The sequence below is a fragment of the Myotis myotis genome, unplaced genomic scaffold (assembly GCF_014108235.1).
Source record: "Myotis myotis isolate mMyoMyo1 unplaced genomic scaffold, mMyoMyo1.p scaffold_m19_p_1, whole genome shotgun sequence".
Taxonomy (NCBI): Eukaryota; Metazoa; Chordata; class Mammalia; order Chiroptera; family Vespertilionidae; genus Myotis; species Myotis myotis.
This window is the reverse complement of record NW_023416313.1, coordinates 34,668,050-34,691,133: the sequence shown is the minus strand read 5'-3', so window position 1 is coordinate 34,691,133 and position 23,084 is coordinate 34,668,050. Positions and strand designations below refer to the sequence as shown.

Genomic DNA, 23,084 nt, shown 5'->3' with positions numbered 1-23,084 from the left:
AGGCGCATGCCCGAGTTGCGGACTCAATCCCCAGTGGGATACGGGGATTGTGGGGGGGAAGTGATGGATGATTCTCTCTCTCACCATTGATGTTTCTGTCTCTCCCCCTCTCCCTTCCTCTCTGAAATCAATCTAATTTAATAAAAGAGAAATATGCAAATTGACTGCACATCCGCTATGCCCCAAGCCATGCCCACCAGCCAATCAGAGCGAATATATGCAAATTAACCCAACCAAGATGGCGGCCGGCAGCCATGGAGCTGGAGCAAGCAGGAGGTTTGGTTGCCCTGGCGATGGAGGAAGCCAAGCTTCCCGCCTGCCCTGGACGGCTGTGGCCTCCGCTTAAGGCAACAAAGTTTCAATTATAGAAGAACAATAAATCCCAGATACCTGCTTCCAGCCAGCCTCCACTGGGAGCTTGGGTGGCTGGGGGCTGTGGCCAGCCTGCAAACAGCCATCAGCCCCTCACACAGGATAGCCACACCCTCATGGGGTGAGGGTCCCCGCTGGGGGGCTTGGCCAGCCTGCAAAGAGCCATTAGTCACTCACCCAGGCTGGCCAGGCACCCCAGCAGGGACCCCTACCCTAAAAGGGCTGTGGCCAGCCTGACAATAGCCATCAGCCCCTCACCCAGGCTGGCCAGGCACTCCAGTGGGGAACCCCACCCTGAAGGGGATGTGGCCAGTCTGAAAACGGCCCTCAGCCCCTCACCCAGGCTGGCCAGGCACTCCAGCGGGACCCCCACCCTGATCCGGGGCACCCTTCAGGGCAAACCAGCCAGCCCCCACCCATGCACCAGGCCTCTATTCTATATAGTAAAAGGGCAATATACAAATTGACCCTAACAGCAGAATGACTGAGAATGACTGGTCACTCAATGCAGGAGCTGCCCTCTGGAGGTCAGTGCGCTCCCACAGGGAGTGCTCTGCTCAGCCACAAGCCTGGCTGCCAGCTGCCAGTATAGCAATGGTGGTGGGAGCCTCTCCCACCTCCTCAGCAGCACTAAAGACGTCCGACTGCAGCTTAGGCCTGCTCCCCGCTGGCAAGTGGACATCCCCCGAGGGCTCCGGGCTGCCAGAAGGATGTCTGACTGCCAGCTTAGGCCCAATCTCCCCGGGAGTGGGCCTAAGCCAGCAGATGGTCATCCCCCGAGGGGCCCCAGACTGTGAGAGGGCACAGCTTGGGCTGAGGGACCCCCCTGAGTGCACAAATTTTTGTGCACCAGGCCTCTAGTAAAAATATATTTTTAAAAAGAAAAGACCTAGCATTTACACCTGCAGAAAAACATCGCTGTGGCCAGCTACTTCTCTTAATTGTGGGTTGTTGAAATAGTTTTAATTTTGCTCAGAGCCAAAGCAAACTTTTTTTTATTATAAACAAAATGCACAGAAACAGAGAACTGATATAGTGAAACCCAGTAGCAATGGTTAAGATTGGTGGCCAGGCGATAAAGCAGTTAGGTTATCAGACTATAAAGGACTTCTTGGATCGGCTGTTGGTAGCACGTTTCTACTTCTTCTCTCTTAACTGAATCCTGTGTTGTTTCACATACCACAAAAATTGTCTGGAAAAGGTGGACCTTCTCTTGGACCCATGAAATGAACCATGATCAACCTGATTCACTTCCTTTTTGCAAATGATGGATCTAACCAATGTGGTGGTCATTTGGCCCAGTTTTCAGCAAGGAGAAAAAACTGGAATTTTTTTAGGAGCTTCTAGAAAGATTTTTCCCTCTAACAAACAAAAAGAGATACTAAAGAGGAAGCCCATGTCCCTTCCTATCTGTCTCTGAAGCTCAGAGAGTGTGAGTCTGAGTAAGTCTGTGTACAGGCCCTTTAAGAGGAACTGCTTAGGACTCTAGTAGCCTCTGTCTCCCTCAGCTTCAATCCCCGCTGGTTTTTAGAGCCAGACCTTATGGGGACTTCTCTTCTTGCACGGGAACCCTGGTGTGGGGCTGGGAACCCTCGCTCCTCAGGGGATACCTCTGCAGCCAAGATATCCCTCCTAATTTTTATCTGCCACACGTGGGTATGGAACCACACTGTTCTGCATCTTCACCCCTCCTACCAGTCTTATTTTATTTATTTTTTTATTAAATTGATTGGGGTGACATTAGTCAACATGAATATATAGGTTCCAGGTGTGGGTTTCTACATTACAAGATATGTATATTGCACTGTGTGCCCACCACCCAAAGTCACCTTATGTTAAGACCCTCTTCTTCCCCCTACCACCTTTCCTCTAACCACCACACTGCTGTTGGTGTTCCCGAGTATCAGTTTTATATCCCAACATATGAGTGAAATCATATGGTTCTTAGCTTTTTCTAACTGACTTATTTCACTTAGCATAATATTCTCAAAGTCCATCCATGATGTTGCAAATGGTGCTATTTCATACTTTCTTATGGCTGAGTAGTATTCCATTGGGTACATGTACACAACTTCTTTACCCAGTCCTCTACTGTGGGACACTTTGTTGTTTCCATGTCTTGGCCACTATGAATAGTGTTGCAATGAACATAGGGGTGCACATATTTTTGTGAATACATGATTGAGTTTTTTGGGGGGTATAAACCCAGGAGAGGGGTTGCTAGGTCATATAGTAGCTCTATTCTTAATTTTAAAAATATATATTTTTTATTGACTTCAGAAAGGAAGGGAGAGGGAGAGAGAGATAGAAACATCTATGTTATGAGAGAATCATTGATTGTCTGCCTCCTGCATGCCCCACACTGGGGATCGAGCCCACAATCCAGGCATGTACCCTGACTGGAAATCAAACTGTGACCTTCTGGTTCATAGTTGACACTCAACCACTGAGCATGTTGGCTGGACTATTCTTAACTTTTTGAGGAATCGCCGGACCGCTTTCCATAATGGTTATACCAGTCTGCATTCCCACCAGCAGTGAATGAGGGTTCCCTTTTCCCCACAACCTCTCCAACACTTGTTATTGATTGTCTTATTGATAATGGCCACTCTAACAGGTGTGAGGTGTTATCTCGTTGTAGTTTTTATTTATATTTCCTTAATTGCCAGTGAGGTTAAACATCTTTTCATATATCTATTGGCAGTTCATATGTCTTCTTGGGAGAGGTGTATTTTCAGGTCCTCTGCCCACTTTTTGGTTGGGTTGTTTTTTTGTTGTTGAGTTTTATGAGTTCTTTATATATTTGCGAAATTAAACCCTTGTTGGAGCTACTGTCTGAAATATAATCTCCCATCTGGTTGGCAGCCTCTTTGTTTTGTTGCCATTTTCTTTTGCTGTGCAGAAGCTTTTTAGTTTGATATAGTCCCATTCATTTATTTTTGCTTTTACTTCCCTCGCCTTTGAGATTACGTTCATAAAATGTTCTCTATGAGTCGCGAGCTGCCAGCTGCAGGGCTGTGTCTGTGGGCCATCCTCCCTTCTCATCTCCCTGTTTATTCCCCCATGCCCACTTTTAGATGTTTCCATGTGTGGGTCTCTCAGGCATGTATCTGTGTTGAGCAGGAATTTCTTTGTTGAATCATAGATGGTTAACTTGTTGAAATGTCAGGGGGAGAGGAAAAGATGCACCTTTATGCTGCCATTCCTCTGATGTTACTTTCCTACCAGTCTTGAGGTGGCTTCTTCCTTAATTCGCTAGCGGTAGGACTTTCCTTCAGCCAGATATCAGGTGGTCTGAATGATGGCTGTTTTGTAGTTTAATTGTAATTTTGATGTGGTGTGGGAGGAAGTGAGTACCGTGTTTACCTACACTGCCATCTTACCTAGAAATCCTTCTTAAGTGATGTAAAGCTGCTCTATGGTTTTTGCCACCTTTAGTTTCATCTCCATAATACGCTGGATAAAGAGAAACAGCTTGAAGCAAACACACCATACAAGAGCGAAAGAAATGTGTCTGAACCAAGATGAGACTCTGATAATGCCAGGCCCTCTGTCTGGGGTTACATAGCCTTCAAAGGATTTAGAAAATGAGCAAATAGCACATACTTATTGAGCACCTACGATGTGTCATACACTGTGCAGGGTGCTGGGGTCACCAGAGTGGACAAGGCAGGCAAGGTCATTGAGACCATGGATGTCACATTCTGGAAGATAGGTGATAACAAGCGAAGAAATAAGGATAGGTGAAAATATTCGTAGGCAACTTTCTTGGTGTTTGTTCAAATCAGTCCTGAGTGAAAACCCAGACTGTAGAAGCAGATAGGTGTGGTTTCAAATTCTACCTCTACCACTTGCTGTGACCTTGAGGAAGTGATTTAAAATTTCTGACAATCAAAAAAAAATTCTGAGAATCAGTTTCCTCAGCTCTAAAATGATGATAATAAAAAACTAACTCCTAGAGTTGTGAGGATTAAATACACAAGAAACCCACTGCAAAGTGTTTTACATGGAACCTGGCATATGGTCAGTTTCTCAAGATTCTAGATGACGATCAGGGTGATAATGGTCACCCTCATCCTCATCCTCATTTTCATTGTCATAGCAATTTGTGCCAGGCACTGTGGGTGTCAAAGGATGAACAAGACCCTGCATTCAAGAAATCTGGGAGGCAAGAATTCAAATTTGGCCATAGAACAGTCAAAAGTTAGGCAATGAATTAGGCAGGAAACAAAAGAATTCCTCTGGTAACCAGGGATGGGGTAGGCTAGGCCTCCTGTCTCTACTTTTCTCCCACACATGTTTTATAACCATTATCCCTTTTTCGAAGAAGGAAAGAAATATTCTGAATGATTGCTGCTCTTCTTTTACAGACAGCTGCTGTTCCCAAGAGAATCAAGCGGGCTTTTTCTTTCTCCAGTGAAGTGAAAAATATAGGACGTGCATATCTGGATGGCACTTACCAGCCTGTGTCTGTGCAAACACACACAGATACTCCCGTAAATGACCTCACCAAGCCCCGTCTCCCTTCCTTCATCCTCTTGAAATCATACCGGCTTAATGCGTTTAGTATTCTGCAATTGACTATTAACTGCCATATTTAGCTAGAAACTAGAGATAAACATTGACTAATCGGGTCCCCACACCCACACACATACCCTCACCCTTAGAAATATTTCCACTGATGGTCACACGAACCACTGAGCACCCTCTCACCCCTGGAGAGCATCTTCCCACAGGCTTGCTTACACACTGGCTTTTTATTTGAGCTCTCAACTCTCAGATAGGAATTTCATTAACAAAGGAAGGGGAGGGGAAATGAGGAGGAAAGTATAGACGCTGGGGGAAAGCAGTGACAATCGTTTTCAAAGGGACCTAATATTGTGTCATCCTAGGCTGAACCTCCCTTATAACTGTTCTTTATTTGTACATTCTGTGCCTGAAAACAAAATAACTTTTCATTGATTGGGCAATTATCCAGGCTCTTAGCTTGGCACCCAGCCCCCAGAACTGTGAAATCAGCCTCACCAAGCCTATGCTTTGAAATGAGAAAACATCTAACTGGAAGCCCATTCAAAATAAGAAACTTGGCTCAAGGCTCCAGGGTCCTGTGTGTCTTCCTTCTCTTGGCTGCATCTCTCTCATCCAATCTCGGTGCAGAATCTCGCTTGGCTAAGAAGTAGATCAGGAACAAGAAATCAGTAGTGCTGAGAACGTTCCATGAGACTCTCAGAAGTCACCGCCTGAATATCAAACCTGAATAACCAGAGCGATGTAACCTCGGCATACTCGTAGTTGTTTTCTTTCTGCCTACGCTGCAGGCTTTTCAGGTCCTTGCTTGAGAGTGAACTCACAGGCGTAAATAACGTGCTGTCAACCGCCTGTGTCAGGCAGCTCAGCTATTTAAGCAGGCCGGCATCGGAGAACTCAGCTTCCAAACCCAGCCTTCGCCACTTCCACGTAAGTAACTTTCAAAGATCTGCCTTTAATGTAGGAGGAAGGAACTTTGTGTAGAAGCCACGGAAATGCTCCAGTTACCATATTTGCTATGGTAACTGTTGGGAAAGGTGGAGGTGTAAGGGAGAATGAAAGCTAAGAGCTGGTCCCAAGCAGGGAGCCGGAGAATGCTGAGGGATGTTCGACATCAGATCCTCATAAAACGTGCATGGAGTTGAGGTGGATTCGGAGCGAGGGGCTGTCTATGTTGGCCGTCTGGCCAGTAGGTGAGATGTTTTTCTCACTCTCTCCTATCTCCGCAAGGCACTTTGAAACCAGCGCTTGTATGGCTGTGCTCAGTTACACATGAGTTTATCATTTCAAGCCAATACTGCTGTGCTACGGCTCAGTTTAAAATTAGACATAACGTTGTAAAGCGAATCATGGCTATGGAAAGTGCTTGGATTTTTTTTCTAGAACTAAGATCAGATTTTGTATTAAAATTTAAGAAATATGTATACCAATAAAGTTTTTACATTTGTAAAAAAAAAATAAAATTAGACATAATATCATTTTAAAATATTTTTGTGTTCAATGCAGTGGGGAAGGGGAGGTATCTCTGGTTTGAGTAGAGGTGGCTCGACTGTAAATTTGCAGTGCTATTTCTTGTTACTTCTGGTTCCCAATATACTTATCGGTTATGAAGATGAAAATATTGACCTTGTTTAAGGTGAAAAGGAACCCCATGCTCTGGGGTTTTGAGAAAATGTAGGTTTGTGATATTTGAGCACAATGGTACCCAGGTAAACTGTTAAGTAAAGTGGAACAAGAATTATTGTGGGAAAAAGGGGCACAGCATACCACAGAGCTTAGGTGAGACGGTCTTAAAGAGAAGAGGAATGCAAAAAGTTTCCATGAAGTAGCACTTCCCTCGACAAGGTCTGTAGTGTATTTAGTTAAGAAGGGTTAGGATAACCAGAGCAGGCAGAAAACAAAATAAAGGTAGCGGGGAGGAGAGAAGGGAGGGAGGGGGAGCGGATGGCAGAGGATTTATAATTAGACATTATAGTCACAAAATGCATATAGGAATACAATAAGGATAACATTAATTCCATAGTTCCTCCCTTGGGCCAAGAACCTGTGACTAAGATTAAGAATCTGGTGAAAGCCAAGAGCCTTTTGAAGGTAGTCCCCTCACCCCCTTGTCCCCAGTACACACCATGATGTTCATTTTCTAGACCGCTGGAAGTCCAAGCCCTAAATTCCATAGTTGAAACCAAGGCTTTTATTTTATTTATTTATTTTTGCTTTTTTTTTTTTTTTAACTGAGCTGAAGCTGCTGATTTAAGACCCTGAACCCACTGGCAGGCACTTCTTAGCCACCAAACTGAAGCTCAGTTAGAAGGTCATAAAGGTCTGATTTCAATCAAGCAAATTATGATTAGGGGGCTTCTCTGAGCAAAGATAAGTTGGGGGCCAGGAAGAAGAGGAAACAAATGAAAGGTAGCTCCTGTTCTCAAAGAGCTTGATATCTAAAGAGCAAAAACAAAATGATAAGAGGCCAGGCAAAAAACAGTACACACTGTGTGACTTCATTGATAGAAAATGCAAACTAATTGTTAGTAACAGAAAATAGATCAGTGGTTACCTGGGGGAGGAGGGCAGGAGGAAGAGGGCTGGGAGGATTACCAAGGGCACAGGGAAATTTGGGGATGGTGGGTGTGTTCATATTGTGATTGTGATAACCATTTCTTATCAGTGAAAATTTATCAGATTGTACACTGTAGACACTGCAGCATTATATGCCAATTACAACCCAACAAACAATACTTGAGCAATAGATCTTTTTTAAAATAAACAATTTTTATTTATTTATTTATTTATTTATTTTTAAATATATTTTTATTGACTTCAGAGGAAGGGAGAGGGAGAGCGAGCTAGAAACATCAATGATGAGAGAGAATCATTGACTGGCTGCCTCTGGCAAGCCCCCCGACTGGGGATTGAGTCCCAAAACCTGGGCATGTTCCCTTGACCGGAATCTAACCATGACCTCCTGATTCATAGGTTGCCGCTCAACCACTGAGCAATGCCAGCCAGGCAATAGGTCTTTTTTTAATCATTAAAAGCAGCTCTAAAAATCATCCTATGCAACATACTGAAAATAAAAAATGAGTATGCCTAGAAAATATTAATTCAATAAATAAATCCACAGAGGCAGAACTGTGGATTTTTGTACAACTTGGAAGGTCCCAGGGATCATTTAATTTAGTTTTGAACCTGGGACTGGGTCCCACCCCAACCAATTAAATCAGAACCCCTGTGCAGCCTGACATTGTTTTTTTTGAAACTCTCCAAGTGATTCTGATGTAAAACCCAAACCCTTCACTTCACAAGTGAGGATAGTGAGGCCCAGAGAGAGGAGGGGTCACTACCCACTGGACCACACACCCCAGGACCCAGGGAGGACAGCAACAGGACCTCAGAGGAAGAAGGACCCCTAAGGCCATCGCTTCTGGGTCCTCAAAACCACACTACCAGCTCTAGCTAGGATAGGGTGTTCAGAATGTTCAAGCACATTCTTGAAACCCAGATATGCTCTGGGGCGGTCAGCAGGAGGAATTACTCAGAGCCTCAGAGGTGCATTATTTAAAGATTGTGCTAGCGCATGAGAAGGGATGGTGAGGAGGGATGTTTCAAAACTAAAGCTTCCTTTTGTTCCCTACATAATACCTAGTGTAAGCCAGAGGATTGTAATTACTGTAAAGAATCATGGCTGACGCACCAGGCGCTCGGCTCTGGCGGACAGCCACCTTGCTCTCTCAGGAACTGGCCTGAGTTCTCAGCATTGGGTGAGTCTTTTTGGCACTACAGGGTCTTTTCAAAGTGATTTCCAGATCTCAACACCAGGCAGAAGCGTGAGTGGGTGAAGTTTGTTCTTGTGGCTTCTGTGCTTCTTGTCTGTCCCTCACCTCAGCACCTGTGTGGGGGCAGGGGTGCCCACGGCCTAGGACATCTGGCCATGTTGTTCATGGTTTCCCGTCCCTCCGCCAACCCAAACATGCCCGATTTCCGGGGTGTAATATCCTCAAAGCTTTACTTACTCATTTTGGAAAACTAATTAAAGTTATAGTGTTAATAGATAAGATTGCTTAATGAGTTATGTCTCTCCCTGGTATATTAAGTAGGTTCCAGCAAGATAGCACATCTGAGAGTTTTCCAAAATGTTACATAAATGTAATTACCATTTGGGACAATCAGGAAAATCAAAGTTTCAGGCAAAACTCATAATCTCTACTAGTCAGAATTCCAAGCAACTTGCTGGGGGAAAATATACCAAGATTGGGGGTTTTCAGTAGAATTCTTCAAATCACATCCCATAAGGAATTCCCTACAGACTGTGGGCCCTGAGAGATTTCTTTTTCTGAATTGGTTTATTTTTTGTTAAATGCATTCATCCTCATCTGAAGTGGCTGCATTTAACTTATCTTTCTGGGGGAAAATGGAGAGCCACCTTAAGGTTACTAAAATGTCAAGAAATTCTTCTCACGGGCTTTATAAATATTACCTGGTTTCTCCTTTGGAACAGGCTGCCCCTGATAGAGCAGTTTTTCTGCCTTAGTGACAAGGAACCCCCTTCTTACAGTTTGTGGCAAGGGGTCCCCTAAGTTCCTGCGACTGTGGGCCCTTGACAGCCCTTTCTTTCATTGGAGAGCTGAGACTGCTGCAGCTCCTGTTGGCAAGTGGCGGCTGCCCGTGGCACCTCCTGCCTCTGGGAGGGGCGTGGCCAGGTGTGTAATTAACCTCCCTGGGAGCTGAAGCAGAGTCTCAGGCGTCTGGGAGCCCAGGGCAGCTGGGCAGCCAGAGGGCACCGTCTTTACTGGTGAGAGCAGCAGCGAGGAGGGGCGGGGAAGGTAAGCACCACCCTGAGCCCCAGGAGACAGGGACACGGGGAGATGGGGGGACTCCAGCTCTGGGGGAAAGGATTAGGCTGCTGGCGTCGGGGTGGTAGCCAAATCTGTTTCATGCTGCTGTTTGGAAGCCAAATGTTTCCTCTTTTTGCCATTCAAAGTTTCACTTAAAAATGTTTTTATTTAAAAAGTGAGTGATGGGTTTGCACAGGTGATAAAACAGGTTTGTATAACTGTGACAGAATTTCTGCCAAATTCTCTTAGTGTGGAATGGCTTAATTTACATAGACTTTTTTTTTTAAGGCCGCGTCATAACCTAACCCTGGATACATTTTTAGAAAATGTTGATGGCTTCCTTAAACTTTTAAAGCACCAAGTGAATGGGGTTGGTGGATGGGGTTGTGCAAAGATGAAATTGTTAGCAGATGAGTGGGCTGTGGCCCAGAGTGATTTATAAAATACTAACCTGCCCATTTAAAAACCAACACCTGCGGATCCTGAGGCAGCCCCTGGATCACACCCATCCTGCCTGCTGGCCTTGGGTGGGCTGGTGCAGAATAGCCTTGAGGCTGCAAGTAAAAGGGATTCTCCTGATACACCGAGATAGGGGGTGGGGGTGGGGAGGACTGTTCTCTTCCTGGCCCTTGCTGCCTTGGCCGCCTCTGCCTTCAATGACCCTCGTGTGGATTTGTTATTCCAGCACTATTGATTCTGAACACACGTGGGTTTGGGGTGTGTGAGTACACGAGCAAGCAGGTACAGGTCAGCCTGTCCTTATTTGCTGGGAAAGTGCCTTCGTGGATCCTTATGTTGAACACACCCTTCCACAGAACTCCAGTGTAGATAAGTCCTGGCAGAAGATAGCCTGTCTTGGGGAGCAGAGTGTGGGGCTGGTGATCAGGAACCTGGGTTTTATTTGCAGCTGTAATGGATGCATAACCCATGGATACAGACGATAGAGTGGTAAAGGCCTGGGAGGGTCATGTATGGGGTGAGGGCATCAATGGGGGGAAAAAACCCATAAACAAATAAAGCAGGAGGGAACCCAAAAGATCAGTTGTCCAGTGGATTAATAGCACCTGCTTTTATTCTCAAAAATGCATGGCCTGAGCAATGAGCTCTGTGGTCTCCTATGAAGGCAATGCATAAGACAGTAACGTGAGTTGCTCTAAATGTTGGGATTTGTTGGTGGCTGAGCTGAGTCTGGACCCAGGCTTGCCCATGCCTCATTCTGGCCTCTCTGCCAAGTCACTCACTCCCACCATGACTCAGTTTCCTTATTGAAAGCTTTGTATCTGGACGGCCCAGACAGAAACTGGTGTACCTATATTGTCTTGCCAAAAATAAGTTCAGTATACATGCTGGGGGAATTGTCCATCACAAGGCCAAGTTACTTTATTTGTTTCACGTTCTAAAAAGCCTAGTGATTGGTGTTAGCTTGTGGCCATGTTTGGATAGCAATAAAAGCTCTTTTAGAACTAGAGAAGTTAATTTTTACCCATCCTCAAATCATTTCTTGTAATTTGCTTCTAGTAATTTTGATAAAATATTGACCAAACATTAAAACCCTGCCAGATCTTTCGGAACTGCCTTGTTCTTTTATGATAAAAACAAAGCTGCCCTGGCCAGTGTGGCTCAGTTGGTTAGAGTGTCATCCCATGCATTGGAAGGTGGTGGGCTTGATCCCCAGTTCAGGCACCTGTGAAGGCAAGCGATTGCTATCTCTCTCTCACATCTATGTTTCTCTCTCTCTCAAAATCAATTAAAATAATAATTTTTAATATATATATTTTTTATTGATTTCAGAGAGAAAGGGAGAGGGAGAGAGAGAGAGAAACATCAATGATGAGAGAGAATCATTGATCAGCTACCTCTTGCACTCCCCACACTGGGGATCGAGCCCGCAATCCAGGCATGTGCCCTGACCCAGAATCAAACCGTGACCTCCGGGTTCATAGGTTGAACCTCAACCACTGAGACACGCAGCCAAGCAATAACATTTTAAAAATAAAAACAACCTAAGGCAGACATCTACCACTTCTAATCTCTTAGTGCATACTGGGCAGGAACTAATGCCAGTCATTCTACCTAGACAGATTATGATTGAAGTTTCCTGGGATTCTTAAGGACGTGACAGATATGCTTAGATAGTTAGTCTTTGTTGATATATTTTCATTTCCTTCCTGTGTGGTTTCTCCATAAGGAAATTTACATAAACAATCTTCTTCAGCTCTTATATTTCCTCACTCCTTTCCAAATTTCTGGTCTACCAATACCTAGGAGTGAAATCTGTTTGTTGTTTTTAAAATATATATATTATATATTTCACAGAGGAAGGGTGAGGGAGAGAGAGCTAGAAACATCAATGATGCAAGGGAACGATTGATTGGCTTTCTCCTGCACGCCCCCTACTGCAGACTGAGCCTGCAACCTGGGCATGTGCCCTTGATGGGAATTGAACCTGGGACCCTTCCGTCCATAGGCCAATGCTCTATCCACTGAGCCAAACCAGCTAGGGCTGAAATCTGTTTTAGAAATAAACTTTAATTCAGTAACCCATGCCTGGGAGTATTTACACTTTATTATGTATTCCTCACACACTGCCTGGGGAGTGGCATGGCACTGTTCGGAGATGGCCAGAACTGGGGTTTATGAAGCAGGAGTGAAGAAAGCAAGAGCACTGGACCTGATTCACATTCCACAACCTGAAAGGGTGGAGACTCCTTGGAACTGGCTCAACAGGGCTCCTAGACGACTAAATAATAATAAAATCAAATCTGTAAGGAACAGCAAGAGGACCTGATGTCATTTCACTTGGAGAAGATAAAGCTAGAAAGCTATTTGATGATGGTGTGGGAAAGTATGTAGGGTAGTCATGAAGGTCAATGGCAAGCTATTCACCTTGCCCTTTGAAGGGAAAAAAAAAGGACCAGCAATGGTGTAAGCTGCAGCATGAAGGGTATTGAGTGAGCCATGAAGTATCCCACATCATGCAAAAAATACATTGGAAAGAATTATATAGTCAAGTTCCAAAAGATGAGGCAGACGAACAATTTTTTAATTTATGAAGTTTTTTTCTTTTTCTGTCTTTAGGCACAAGACCATTTTTAAGTTTTACATCTCAATCTATTTCTTTGGCACTCTTCTATCCCTTTTGCTCTCTCTTTAAATTCAACACCATATTTCTTTTTAATTCTTTATTGTTTAAAGTATTACACGAGTCTCCTTTTTCCCCCATTGACCTCTCCCCCGCCACCCCCTCCCCTCAACACCATATTTTTAAGATCTATCTACATGGTTGATTATATTTCTAATATTTCTAAAGAATTATGTCTAACTTCTTTTTAATAATCTGCTACTTATATACACTCTTTGCTTATGTAATCCTCTAGTGTTGGACATTTCTGCTGCCTCCAGTTCCCATAAATAATTCCATAATGAACAGCCTCATACGTATACTCAAGCACCCTTTAGATCTGGCTGGTGGCAGACAGGGGAAGGGAAGGAGTGGGCTAGATGGCCTGTATTTTCTTTAAGCAATATGAAATATTGAGTTGTCCTTGAGAAATGGAGACACATGACATCATAAGTCCTAGTCTAGTATTTAAAACATTTAGAAGTTTCTCTGGGTTTTTTAGGACTTTAATAGTGACTGAAATAATTTTCTGAGATCAGTGTTATTTTCTTAAACTTGAGCTAGTCAGTTTTACAAGCATTTTATTTCTCCATATTGATCTTTTTTTTTTCTTTTAAATGTGTTTTTATTGATTTTAGAGAGAGAGGAAAGGAGAGGGAAAGAGAGATAGAAGTATTGATGTGAGAGAAACATCAATGCCCCTCTGCATGCCTCTTGTTAGGGATCGAGCCCACAACCCAGGCATGTGCCCTGACCAGGAATCGAACCAGTGACCTCTTGGTGCACAGTTGATGCTCAACCACTGAGCCACACCAGCCGGGCGCTCCATATTGGTCTTTGCCAGGGTGCTCCAACCTTACTAGTTATAAGGTTGAGTGAAGGTTCTAAAATGCTTCCCTAATTTAATGACTACAAAACCTGATGTCATTCGGTTGCCCAATATTATGTCCTGAGTCACTGGGAAAGCTGGATTAGAACCTTAATACGGGTACTTTGTACTTATATAGTGTTTATAATTTAAAATGCTATTCATAACATATCCCATCTCACTGAACTCTACAGCAACCCTGTGAGACACGTGGGGGAAGGATTATAGCTTCACTTGTAGATGAAGAAATGAAGGTTCAAAGTAATTAAGTGAGTTGTCCAAAGTCACTTTGAGGTCAAAGTGATGTTGCTGGAAGGAGAATGAAGGTTTTCTAAGGCTCCATCCAGCCTCCTTTGGCAACATTATGTTTGATCCTCAGGGAAACAATGTACTGTAGGTTCAGAGTTATCCCCTGAGCTGGGCTTTCTGGCATATCCGTCCTTTTCAATGATTTTGTGATATTAATGAGTAGGCTAGAGCTGCACCGCCTCTGTTTGTCTCATTAGTCATAATAACAACTCAGTAAGGCCCATATCACTGAGCCACATGGTAAGAAACAGCATGTATGGTTGGACTTTGGCATAATCTGGGGTTCTACAAAGCACCAGGTGTGTATCATTTTATCCGTTGCCTAATTATAGTAATAAAATAAGCATGGTCATTGGACCATAAAAAATAATAATTGATTCAAGTATATTTGTGCAGAGATAATTCCATTTTTCTCAGAGTCTGTTTTGTACATTTCACAATGTGTACAGACAACCTGAGGAAATGATGCCTGCTTGCATCAGGCAGGTCACAATGACCTATGAAAGGGCAGCCTAAACATCTACTGGTCACGCACATGCAATACCAAGAAGGTCTCTAACTGCTGTTCCTGACTAAGCAATTAGGGCCTGGGCAACCATATTGTAGAGCCCAGCATACATGAGAAAAGCAAATGAACTTACAAACGAACAGCCCTTTTCACAGGCACTGGGAATGAGTACATTTTCACAAAGAAATGCTATGTTTTAACATTCTAAAGTGACTGAATGGCTGCAGAGCATTATGACAATTCTGTATTAGATTTTTAAAATACCAGGATGGTTTCTATCATCAGTATTTAAGTTTTTGAGCACCCCTTCTCTTCTATGCCACAAACACATATATCATCCTCACCTATAGTCTATGAATCTAGTTCATCTAATTAATGCCCTCCTAAATAAAGTATAATTAGGAAGCTAAATGGGTGACCAAAAATTAATAACACACTTTAAAACATAGAGGGAATATTTATTACTTGTCCTTTTGACTTATTTGTGCCATTTTTTTCTCTTCACAAACTGCTTTAAAAGTTGATCTTTTTGTTATTTGCTTCAAAGCTTAGTAGTGCACATTTCTTTTTCTGTTTAATGGTTTTCTTTAGAAAATACTGAGATCTCTGCCCCCTCCATAGGGGAAAAAAAAAATCTTTCTGTCAAATTTGTTGTTGTGTTAGGGCATCAGACACTTTTAAAGAGAAGATCTAATCATACAGTTTACTTCACAAGTCTCACCTCTCTTGTATTATCTGGTTTGAAAAGCCCTACGCACACGGGTGTGCTCCGTGGAAATCTCTAGTACAAGCCGTTTTTGTTCCTTTGTTTCCATTTGATCATAGGATGGGACTGTGTTTGAGATGTAATGGATATTCGCACTTATTAAGCATCAGCACAACCATACTAACAATACCCAAAGCAGGCAGAGGCCCAAGCATTATTCATCCTACCAGACAAATTTCTACCCTGCGTATTCAAACTGCAATAAAAACGAAAGGTCAGGAAATTGGAAGCCATCCTGTATCCTCCTTACTTTTAACCACACAGGGTTGCAACAATAGGCTTTCTTAAGAGTAAAAAAGAACCTGTTCCTGTGGTTTTATTCTCTAAGATCCTAACAGACCTGCATCTTACTAATCCGTAACAGCATAACAGATGCCTAAATGCAACAGGAACATTTTTATCTTTCTACACCTGAGTGACAAATTTAACATTTTACCTATGATAAGGGGACCAGATGTCCAGGTTTGCCTAGGACACTTGTGATGTGTGCCTGGTATCTTGGTGTAATTATTCATAGCACCTCTTTTAAATTTAAATGTTTCACGTTGGATGGCAAATTATATGTTCATGATAATTTAACAGATAGACTGAACATTAAAAAGCATGTTGGTTGAAAATGTTTCATGGGCTTTTTAGTTGTCCTTTGAAGTAGAAAGTCAGCACAGAGTGTTTGGCAAATCAGGGACATGGCTTAGATTGGACCCATGTCCTCCCATTTCTCGGGCCAATGACATCAGTAAACTGTTGATGAGGAATAACATGATAAGTTAAAATGCAGGCCATTCTGATCATTAGCATTTTAGAGGAGAAATGATCTCAGAAATCATCTGGCCCAATATCTTCACTTTTCTTTATTTCTTTTTTTTTCTTTATTGATTAAGGTATTGCATATGTGTCCTTATCCCCCCATCTTCACTTTTCTGAATGAAGAAATAATGTAACATTCTGGAAATGGCTATGTCACTTTAGTTTCCTAAGCTGTTTCATGAGCACAATCTCACTGGACCACAACTGCAGTAAACAGACAAGGAAGGAAGTTCTCGGCCACATTTTACAGAGAAGAGAGCTACATTCCGCATAAGCTTATAAACCTCACCCACGGTCCTGTGACTGTTAAGCAGGAGAGTTAAAATTGAAATCCAGGTCTGACTCCTTGCCTAGTGCTTTTCTACTACTCCACACCCGTGTAATATTTTCATTTAGTATGGGAATTTAAAATGTATCCTCTATAGCCCTACCAGCATAGCTCAGTGGTTGAGCATCGACCCAAGAATCAAGGCATCTGGGTTTGATTCCAGGTCAGGGCACATGCCTGAGTTGCAGGCTCGATTCCCAGAAGGGGACATGTAGGCGGCATCCAATCAATGATATTTCTCTCTCATCGATGTTTCTATCTCTCTTTCCCTTCCTCTCGCTCTAAAAAATCAATAAAAACATATTTAAGAATAAAATAAAATGTATCTTCTACATACAATTTTCCCATTAAAGATATACAAACATTCCCTCTGTAACTAATACTGTATATTCAAAAACCTTTTATTTCTGCTTCTCTCTTACTCTTCCCACCTACAAAGAGCTCTGGCCAGCAACTAAACTGTTCTTGTCTGGCAGCGCTGCTTGGTGGCTGGCTCGGGGAATGCGACACATAAACTCTCTTCCTCCTTGTCCCTTGGGTAGAAGGATGAGGAGGAGAGGACCATGCGAAGTAATCTCTGGCATCCTCTTGATTGTTCATTGATTCTGTCTCAAACAACCTGCTGCTCGCATCCATGCTTTTCAACATTTCCCTTCTTCCCCTTCCCCCCTCTTTATTTCATCTATGGCACAAATACAGCTCTAATTATTGTCTTCATACGATAAAGGAAAGTCATACTTTTTGCAGTGAAAATAAAGTTCAATTGGCATGCATTCAATAAGCATTCACTGGACACCCAACAATGTGTCAGAGACTATTCTGGACACTTGAAATACATGAGTTGTGCTATAATCTTCTAAGATCATCAAAAGTTCCCTGAAAACCTCTTCAATATCTGCACCAAAACCTCCTTTCTCTAAGCCGAATTTTAACTAAAACTGCTTTTTCTTCAGCATTAGCTTTCAAAATGAAATGATTTCTTATTAAATTTCACTAGGATATTTGAACAGGATTATTTTCAACACCCCCCGCCCCTACAACTCCAGTAACAAATATGTACCATTTTAGTTACATTCCTTTTTGTGGGTTAGCCTCAGAGTCTAACTACAATTTATAATGTTCTTTCCAGATAAAACTTTTTCTGAATTCCACACCATCATCATAGAGGTAGACCTTTGGAAAAGCAACCTGTTTAAAATATGGATATCTTTTATAAGGAGATAATGGACATGAGATTGCCCTCTTTCATTAGCCTATTTATTTCTAAGGATGTGGATTAATACTCCACTTTATCACAGCACATTCAAAAAAGAAGCCTAAAGTTTGATTATTATCTTTCCCCAATTCCTTTTGTTTCCATATACAAAACTTTGGATTAGAACATGAGTTATCAATAAAAAAGGACTCAGTGTGTATGCCAATAATTTTATGTCTGGGATTAATTATTGATTCACCGCTGGTAGTCATTCACAGACACTCTCCCTTCCAGTAGCTGCCATGATATCTTCCTATTTTCTGTAAGTGGCCATAGAAAGTCTGGGCCACTGAGAGACTTTTTGCAACAGTATTAGGAAGTTCCTTAATCAATCAACCAGACTCTGTACACCTAGGGATTAAGTAGAAGAAATAGTCTGGTCTGGTTGAATGGATGCAGTAACTTTTTCTCATTTGTATACTATATTATTAACATAATGTCATCTTTCAATTATGTCTGTGCCAATTACAGACGAGCATGTGGGGAAAGAAAGCCAGTCAGGCTAGTGGTGCTGGTGACATTCACTGAAATCACTGGCTTGACCATTTAGTTGTGTCAGAGCTGTGTCTGGTCAGCAGCCATGAGAAACATGCCACAGGGAAGGAGCGCTGCTCTCAGACTAGCCCCACCCCATAGGGGAGCCAGGCAGACACAGGACACCACATTACTCCTTCCTGGGTGGCTCCACATTGCTTTACTGCCCCTCTTTCCACAATCGCCCATCAAGGCTTCTTTGTCTGCATAATTGCTCAATACAAGGAAGAAATACAGGGTAGTGGTTAATAGCATGGATGCAGGAGCTAGACTTGCTGGGTTTAAAACCCTGCTCTTCTGCTCACTGGATTTGTATTGGGGGAAAGTTATATATATCCCCTTGGGAAAGTTATATAAATTTTCATCTATATCAGTTTCCATATGTGTAAAATGGAGATATTAAGAGGGCCTGTTTCTCTGATGATTAAATGAGTTAATGCATTTAAGACATTTAGGACTGTGCCTGGTGCATAGTAATCACTCAATAAATATTTTGTTGTTATTGTTATAAAAGGGGTGAGGTTTCTGTATGCTGTTCAAAAATATGAATCAACTCTGTACTGTTTGGGGCAGTGAGGACCAAGAGATATTAGAAGGTTGGAAAGTTATTTTCTCCAATGTTATGTTTTGGTTTTGAACATGGCCAGTCCTAGTTGTTGAAAACATGAGCAGTGTCTTCCTAACTTCTGTTCTGAATCAAGTCATGCCAGATGGCATCATTTAAGTTCAGTTTAACAGACATTTAATGAGTACCTATTAAGTGCCAGATACTTCTAATGAAAGCTGGAGAGATTTAAATGTATAAGAGATGACATATCCACCATAGAATATAATTTAGTGGGGAAGACAGGCCCATGAACAAGTTATTTCAAAACAATTTCCATTTGGTCATTATTCTCATAGGACAAGAGAGCCTAGAAAAATCTACTCACCAATTCATAGTGTATTTGTTCCTGCTTATTTTTAACTTTCTCACTACTCAACTTTTTCTTATTAATGTTTCCTCATTAATAGATAAAAGGGTAAATTGGGGAGTGAAGTAGAGGAATGAGCAAATAAACCATTAAATTAGTGAAAATACCAATAATTAAGTTGAAATCAATACACAGTGTCGAAGTGCTAATGAGAAAACATGCTCACGATATGATCCCACCCCCCACTTCGTTAGTCTTCAGAAATTCCACCCAGGGAAACATTCTCATGAAGCAATATATACAGCATTTTATTTTTTTTAAGGTTCTGGTTTCAAATATTGTGCCAGCCCAGAAAAGCTTAAAAAGGGGACTGTTACCCAGAAAGAGTGAGACTTATAAGCTGTTCTGACCAGTTTGCCACCCAAGAGATGCCCTACTGAATGCCTAGCTCACAAGATATTTAAGAACAATATCTTCCGTAAGCAGGCACCTCACAGTTTGGAAGCACTGTCCCTATAACTATATATGAACTTTCGCTCCATTAACTTAAATTTCATTTTGCTTTTAATTCTGTTGGGTTTCCTGAAACGGGGTGGGGCTTCTAGGCACGAGGAAATCGAATTTAAAGAGAAGGGCCTGGAAAGCAGTAAGCTGAATTAGCACAACAGAGAGCACATACAGACGTGCACATCAGATATGCAGAACTTCAAAGAAAAGAAGGCAGCACTTCCTATATTTAAGCCTTGGATTAACGACGAAGCAATGCAATCCCAGAGCAGGGAGGAGACGTCGAAAACCAAACCTCATGATTTCTTTGCCTGACAAAACTTGGGGGAATAAGAGTACATGGGATGAGATGGTCCCTGGCGACCAGTTGAAATGGCATGAATTCAAGTATGAGTTGGCATCTCAGTCTTCCTGACTCACGGAGTCAAGTGCAGCATGTTCTGGGAGAACACTGTGCTTGCCAGGGAGCTGGCAGGTGGCTCTTAGCTTTTTACCCTGAGCTCTTAACCTTTTACGCTGGGTCAACAGTTAAGAGCTCAGCTTTTACTGGACAGACTTGAACCAATCTCCCCAGTGTATCTGCACCTCCAAAAATGGAGTCAGAATAGAGCTTGAAAGGGGTGATTCCATCATCTCTGTTGCCTTGGTGGGAAGTACACACTAATGCTTTCTAGGGAACGTGTGGAGGTCTGTGAAAAGACTGCAGCCGCAGCAAAGGGAATGAGGCTGGAGAGACCACAGTAGGACTGGCCCACACAAGAAAGACCACCCCCACCCCCGGCCCAATTCTTCACTAAAAGTGACAGTGACTAAAATTAGAGCTCAAAGGTTCAAATCGGGGATTCAGAGATATCTTAGAATTTCTGACATCAGTAGAGCGTGAGGAGAATATACAGTATTCTGTAGGTCTAAATCAGTGGTTCTCAACCTTCTGGCCCTTTAAATACAGTTCCTCATGTTGTGACCCAACCAGAAAATTATTTTCATTGCTACTTCATAACTGTAATGTTGCTACTGTTATGAATTGTAATGTAAATATCTGATATGCAGGATGGTCTTAGGCGACCCCTGTGAAAGGGTCGTTCTACCGCCAAAGGGGTCGCGACCCACAGGTTGAGAACCACTGTACTCTAAATCGATCTTGATGCTAATGACATCACAAACTGCCTTTACTGCTGTAGCCAAAAGAAAAGGTAGACTTCTGAGCCTTCTTCTGACACTGTAGACAAGTTAGTTAACCTTTCCTGATTGCAAAACAGGACTAATTCCATTCTAATTCCTAAGAAAGGATTGCGAAAGAAATGAAAAGAACTAATATCTATCTGCTGTTGAACTGTAGCTTAGTACCCCGTGATCGTGGTATTGCAATTCCAACACTTAAGTACATTATTCGATTTTACATGATTATATCCTATTTTAAACTCACAGCCTAATAGTCCATCTCTTTTATATTTCCTGTCTATTCCTACAACTTTTCTCCTTCTTCATTCAATCATTTTAAATTCATCTCTGTAGTTTTTATTTGGAGACATTCACTTTTTTGGAGAGGGCAATAATTGATATAATTAACAGTTTTAAAGTGCAGAATCAAGCTCTGACTTCTGTAGATGGGGAAATAGTAACATTTTTAACATAATACAGACAAGGTCTGCTGTAATTAGTTTTCCATACATCTTTTGTATTGTTCTTGGTCACCAGTGGGAATAATGAGCTAGCCAGGAGACAAAATCTAAATTCTTTAAAAATACCTCAAATCTCTTAGGCTGGAATAGGAAATACTCTTATAAGCAAACAGTAAACATTTGGAATCTTTTAGCTCTAAGAAGTTAAACAGGGTGAAAATATAAATAGCTTCAGGAAGGTTTAGATATTATTCATGGATAAAAAGAATACATAAAAATAATAGTACCCTGTCCAGTACGGGTAAGTGGTTAAAGCGTTGACCTACACACCAAAGGGTGATGGGTAAGGGCACACACCTGGATTGCAGGTTTGTTTCTGCCTCAGGCAGGGCATGCGGGAGCCAACCAATTGATATGTCTCTCATATAACTGTTTCTCTCTCTCTCTCTCTCTCTCTCTCTCTCTCTCTCTCTCTTTCTCCCTTCCTCCCTCCATCCCTCCCTTTCATTTTTATCTACAAACAATGAAAAAATATCCTCTGGTGAGGATTAACAAATAAAAAAATAATAGCAAAAATTTAAAAATTTAGCAATACAAGTGTTGATGAGGATGTGGAACAAAAGAAATTCTATGCACTGCTGGTGGAAATGTAGTTTTGTTCAACAACTTTGGAAGTCAAGTTAAAATTTGTTGTAAACTGTATAGCCACATACCTTATGACCAGTTCCACCCGCTGTATATGTCCTAGACAAACCCTCCTAGATGTGCCTCAGGAGGCATATATGAAAATGTTCATCACAACAACAACAAAAATGCAAAAAACTGGAAAACCCCAAAAATTCACAAAAAGAAAAGAGCTCTGAATATGAATTAACTTCTCTAAATGTAGAAATATGGATGGGCCTTATAAGCTTGTTGACAAAAAAAAGCAATTTACAAAAAAATATATATGTAGTGATACCATTTTTATACATCTCAAAAACATACAAATCTAAAAAAAAGTGTCCTTTTAGGGAACCATACATATGTGAAAGAACTAATTTTAAAAGCAAGAAAATGATTAATACAAAAGTCAGAGCCTTGGTTTCTTCTGGAGGTAGATAAGCCAGAGGCTGGGATTGGGAAGGAAATACAAGTAGCTTCCATAGGCCTGGTAATAATTTAATTTATGTTTCATAAATTATATGTAGATTACATATATATATATATATATATATATATATATATATATATCTCCTTAGATACCTAATAATATTTGAGTGGGAAATGAAAATTCTTATTTCCCTAATCATCTAGGTAGACTTGATGGAAAGCAACTCTCATGCTTATTCTGAAAATGTAATTTGGTACAAAACTCAGATGAAATAGAAGACAGACAATTGATCTGATCAAGGGTGCCTTTTCCTAAGAAAAATAAATAAAATTTCTAATTTCCAAGTAATAAATGTGAAAAACCAGAAAAAAATATAAAGAATAAAAATTTTAGGTCATCTGAAGTCCCACAATCTAGATATAACCACTGTTAACTTTTTGTTATATTTTCCTCCAGTTTATTTTTTTCACTATGTAAAATTTGAATCAATATAGCATTTAAAAATGTGTTTTCTCATAAAGGTTTGGAATCTTGTTTCCCTAGAGACAGCAATGACATTATGTGTACACAGTATATTCATAGTCTAATGTTCAGTTTTCAGTTCTATTCTATAAGTTTTCTGTATAAATGACAACTTAACTTTTAGCATTTCCCTCACTGGAACATTTAAGGAATTAGAGGAGGACAATCAAACTCAAGGTTGCCAAATCTTTTTCACTGT

At 41.6% G+C, this 23,084-nt stretch overlaps 1 protein-coding gene across 3 annotated transcripts in view; it reads left to right on the top strand.

Annotated features, from left to right (window-relative positions):
- Positions 1-5,445: 5,445 nt before the first annotated feature.
- Positions 5,446-23,084, top strand: part of HOPX (HOP homeobox) — a 28,955-nt gene continuing 11,316 nt past the window's right edge. Inside the window, exons 1-2 of one of the 3 annotated variants that reach the window (XM_036334960.1) lie at positions 5,446-5,829; positions 8,543-8,657. The gene's annotated coding sequence lies outside the window, so the exon portion shown is untranslated. Of the gene's footprint in view, positions 5,830-8,542; positions 8,658-9,599; positions 9,720-23,084 lie in introns of those variants that run through there. The other 2 variants (XM_036334952.1, XM_036334970.1) reach the window with 2 other exon arrangements.